A 5,076-nucleotide genomic window follows, 5' to 3' on the forward strand; every position below is an offset into this window, starting at 1 on the left:
CCCCACAGTAAAAAGTGGTTTGGGATTGAGAAACACTGGAGAATATTGTAGGGTAGCTAAAGAAAAGGAGAAAGCAAATCAAATTGCAGCAGTAAAGGTCGTTTACTTCTAACCTAAGTTCATGCAGAATTTATTAATTCATTATTAGAATCTACTTGAAACACAGACTTTGAAAAAAATTCACATTAAATGTAACATCGTCATAGTTCCCCACATCCTGTGTTCTTTAAAAAAATGTTTTTACTGAGTAAAAATCAAGCAAATCTACATTGTGTACACATTGTTTCTGTAATTGAACCTTCCGCATCTCAAAGTGAATCAGTTCTGGTTTGCTTGCTTAGTTGGTGACCTGTTCTCGCCCTGGAGAACATCCACAGTATACAGGATCTTTCTTTAAACATTTGAAACATAGTTTTTACCTTGACCTTTGGGCATATATGGCCTTTCATTGGAAGATAACCTTGGGTGTTTGCATAAGAGATGAGCAAAGAGCAAGTAAAGGAGAGAGAATAGTCAGTGGCTTCTGTGACAGTCTCCCAGGTCTCCTACTCAGCCGCTGTGTTAACTCAGACAAGAAATGCTGTGCTCTCATCTATGAAATGACAAGAGGAATAATCCCTAATTCAGACTGTGATAAATCATGCCTGGCAAATAGCAATTGCTCAAAATTTAACTATCTTATCACGTAACATTAGATCCCTGAAAAGCTGTCCAGCTGCTACTGGCAGTGCTTTAAGGGGTGTTCAATCCCTTCAATCAACTTAGAGTGAATTCCATGGGTCTTAAAGACACAAACCCCTCTTTTCAATAGCACGTGAATAAGAGATATCTCTCTCCTGCTTCGGGTATATCAAAAAGCTTTATATTTCTAGCAGTTGAAATTTCCAGTTCAGTATATGGATAACCTTCAGGTGTGGGTTTTTCTCAGTACACATGATCAGCAGGAGACAGGAGATAATCTCATCATGTCTCTTGTGTTGTGAACAGTCTTCCACTGCTAGGACACCTTGGATGTGTCCAGTCCAACAATGACCAATCCAACCCCTCCTCATGGTTGCCCAAGAGATAGAGCAGGATAGAGGGAGTTGTATTTGGAATTAGCAACATAGTAGAATTTGGTGATGTCTATACGTTCAATTTACATTAAGTCAGAAGTAGAAATCAAATGTGAGACATTTGTGCAACCAAATGTCCCAGTTCTCCAACCTTCTGACGTCTTTATTTGCAAGTCCAGGTAGTGATAACACGAGCTTCCGTAATTCCATATTCTGTGAGGGTGCCCCTCTTCAAGTTCTTCAGCATCTCCCTCTCTGAGAAAGGCATATTCCTCAGGTCTGCAGCGCCGTGTAGGGTGGGACTCACCCCTCAGCCGTCCGACTCCGGTCTCTGCAGATCACTTTGATAAGCTTTTCCTGGCCAGTATTGCCTGCTCTAATTTCTTCTCCTAAGTATCAACAGAGGCCTGTACTTCATCTTGAAAAGCAGAGCTAAAACCAAGCAATAGCATTTAATGACGTTTACTGAAGACTTAAGGCTACAGAGGAGAATGGAAATGAAATTTACCATTTCCAGATTGTGATCTCCTGGAGAGGCCATTAAAGGCGAAGGAGGTGAGGATCAAGAGCCACGCATTTACAATCCCTCTAACTTTTCTCTACCCACTTTAAAGCATAACTATCAGCCTTTAGACTCTTTACTCATCACGAACAAATGGGACTTAATCCATACTGTCGTGAATGGGAGGTAAAGTCAGACAACAGCATGGGAGCTACGGACCAGGGGAAGAGGAGAGCCAGTAAGAAGGGGACGTGACCACAATGTCACAATAACGTTGAACAAGTTGTTGAGAAAAGAAAAAGAAGAGCTTTATCTTAAAAATGGACAGACAAGGCGAGAATCCTGGCTTGTCTGCTTACTGTCTGAGAAACCGCTGATGGGTTATTTTAATTCTGTGTTTTAGAGGGCACCCATGACACAAAAATATCTACAAAAACTAAACAGGTCACCATATTACCTAGACTTCTGCCTGGTACCTCCTAGTAGACACACAATACTTTATCCTCATCGTGGCGGCTGGTGTCTCCTTTTAGCTTTCACCTGCCATCCCACTCAGGGCATCAACTCCCTTCCGTTATCATTGCCCTTCCTCCAAGTCCAAATCTCCAAGTTTGTCTGGCATTCAAATACTGAAGAAAAATTATTTGTGCCTGACCACAGACTAATCTGCACCCCAAAAGAAAGACAACTTAGTTATTAATGGAAAGCAGTTAAGTTTTTCATTAATCAATCAATCATGAAATAAGATTTCCATTTTTCTCCCTAAAGGGGTGTTTCCCTTGGGGCAATGGGGGCAAAGAAGAGATAAACAAAAATAAATCAAATAAATCACACAGGGCAGTGCCTGTGGCTCAGTGGGTAGGGAGCTGGCCCCATATACAGAGGGTGGAGGGTTCAAACCTGGCCCCAGCCAAACTGCAACAAAAAAAATAGCCTGGCATTGTGGCGGGCGCCTATAGTACCAGCTACTGGGGAGGCTGAGGCAAGAGAATCACCTAAGCCCAAGAGTTAGAGGTTGCTGTGAGCTGTGACACCACAGCATTCTACCCAGGGGCAATAGAGTGGGACCCTGTCTCCTCAAAAAATAAAAATAAAAAATAAATCACACAAAAAAAGCACCATTTATTAACTGAGAATAATTCCACGGATCTTCTGTGATTGGAAATAATTAGGGTGGGGGTCTACTTCAGATCACCTGGTTAAGAAGGCCTTCTCTGAAGAGATGGGAGACAAAGAATGAAAAGGAACTAGCCGGGCAAAGAGCAGAAAAAGCATTACTCCTGGCAGAACAACATTCTCCTATAGCATGTTTGGTGATCAGTATAGATACCTTTATCTAGAGAATGTTGATTTCCCTGGAACCTCCCTTCCTGGACCTCTGAGATGAGTGACAGTTGGTTTTAACCTAATCACATGTGATGCTTTTCTTTCTTTTTTTTTTTGTGTTTGAGACAGAGCCTCAAGCTGTGGCCCTGGGTAGAGTGCTGTGGCATCACAGCTCACAGCAACCTCCAGCTCCTGGGCTCAAATGAGTCTCCTGCCTCAGCCTCCCAAGTAGCTGGGACCACAGGCGCCCGCCACAATGCCAGCTATTTTTTGGTTGCAGCCATCATTGTTGTTTTGGCGGGCCTGGGCTGGATTCGAACTCGCCACCTTAGGTGTATGTGGCTGGTGCCTTAGCCGCTTGAGCCACAGGTGCCTAGCCACATGTAATGCTTTTCACAATCACCAGTGATTGGTTTAAGGGAGGGTGTGTGAATATGTTTTGGCAAACGAGAACATAAGCATAACTATAAGAGTAGAAGGCTTCTGTTCAGAGCATGCCCTCTTTTTAAAATGAGAAATCGAGAGGAGAGCTCCCTGTCACCACCCTTCGCTCTTCTTGCCTTCAATGTAGGTACATGAATGGAGCTGCGGCATCTGTTTTGAGACTATGAAGCAGAAAGTAAACATACCATGTATGGCTGAACAGATAAATAAAACAACATGTGTCCTGGATGGACTTCCTGAGTCATCATACAGCCCTAAAACCAGCTGCTATCTAATGTGAGAAAAACAAAACACTATTTGCTTAAGTAATTGTTAGATTTTTCTGTTATATGCAGCTCAAAGCACTCTTAAAAGATGCAGCAAAACAGTGGCATGATCTTATTTTTCAAGAAAATGCTTCTTAATGAGGATCCTGCTATTCTTAGATCTTTTAAGATCCTTGGGTTATATGGAGAATTAGAATACTAAGAGGACATTCTTGTACATTCTCTACGATGGTACAGTTTGAGTTGTAAATTCATAATCACATAGACTTACCAAATAAATGCAAAGGGAGCTTTTTCACCTCAAGATAACAGGAAAGGTTCAGTGCCTGTGGCTCAAGTGGCTAAGGCACCAGCCACATACACCTAAGGTAGCAGGTTCGAATCCAGCTTGGCCTGCCAAAACAACAATGATGGCTACAACCAAAAAATAGCCAGGCGCTATGGCAGGCACCTGTGATCCCAGCTACTTGGGAGACTGAGGTAGGAGACTTGCTTGAGCCCAGGAGTTGGAGGTTGCTGTGAGTTGTGATGCCATAGCACTCTACCCAGGGGGATAGCTTGAGGCCCTGTCTCAAAAAAAAAAAAGATAAGAGGAAAGATTTCCATACACCTCTCCTTAGATGAAATTAACCAGCTACTGGAGAAGTGCCAGCCCTTGTGAGGGAAAAAAAAAGAATTCATTCTACGTGTAACTACCATATCATACTCCATTCAGTCTTCTTTTATGCCAACCGCTTACCTGTTAAAGCAATAATTCTCAAAGTGCTTCTGTAATAAAGGTTATGACATCTGATAGTCTATGACTCATTCTATTTTACATAATTTCTGTGAAAATGAACTTTAGACATGGGAAACAAATAAGCCTTCATTTCCATCACTAGAAAATGCATTAAAAAAGAAAAGTAATATATTAAGTCCGTTAATAAAGAGGATAATACCTGATGATCCTTCAGGATAATGATACATATGGAACATGACCAGCAATTAGGCCTTCACGATTTTAAATATGATAAAGTGAAACATTCTTTCACCTAAGAGTCATCAGTGTTGTTGAACCTTCAAAAAAACAAAAATAAATAAATTCAAAATTTGGCTCCTCTTAAATCCCATCTGACGAAACTCTCTATATAATTCTCACTTCAGAGAGGATTTGAGGCAAACCAGGTTCCATAGCCTTGAAGTTTTATCTCTCTGTACAAAATATATAGAATTGGCTAGAAATTTCCGCAAAATCTAAATGAGGATCAACTAATAATAATGAAATAATTCTAGATAATCTATCAATAATAATTCACAAATTAATCAATCAATACCTTTTTAAAAAAAAAATCTATAAAGTCATCAATTTCATATTTTTTCTTTTTTTTTAAGACAGAGCCTCAAGCTGTCACCCTGGCATGGCATCACAGCCCACAGCAACCTCCAACTCCCGGGCTCAAGCAATTCTCCTGCCTCTGCCTCCCAAGTAGCTGGGACGACAGGC

This window comes from Otolemur garnettii, unplaced genomic scaffold (assembly GCF_000181295.1).
Source record: "Otolemur garnettii isolate 467f Iridium unplaced genomic scaffold, OtoGar3 scaffold00035, whole genome shotgun sequence".
Taxonomy (NCBI): Eukaryota; Metazoa; Chordata; class Mammalia; order Primates; family Galagidae; genus Otolemur; species Otolemur garnettii.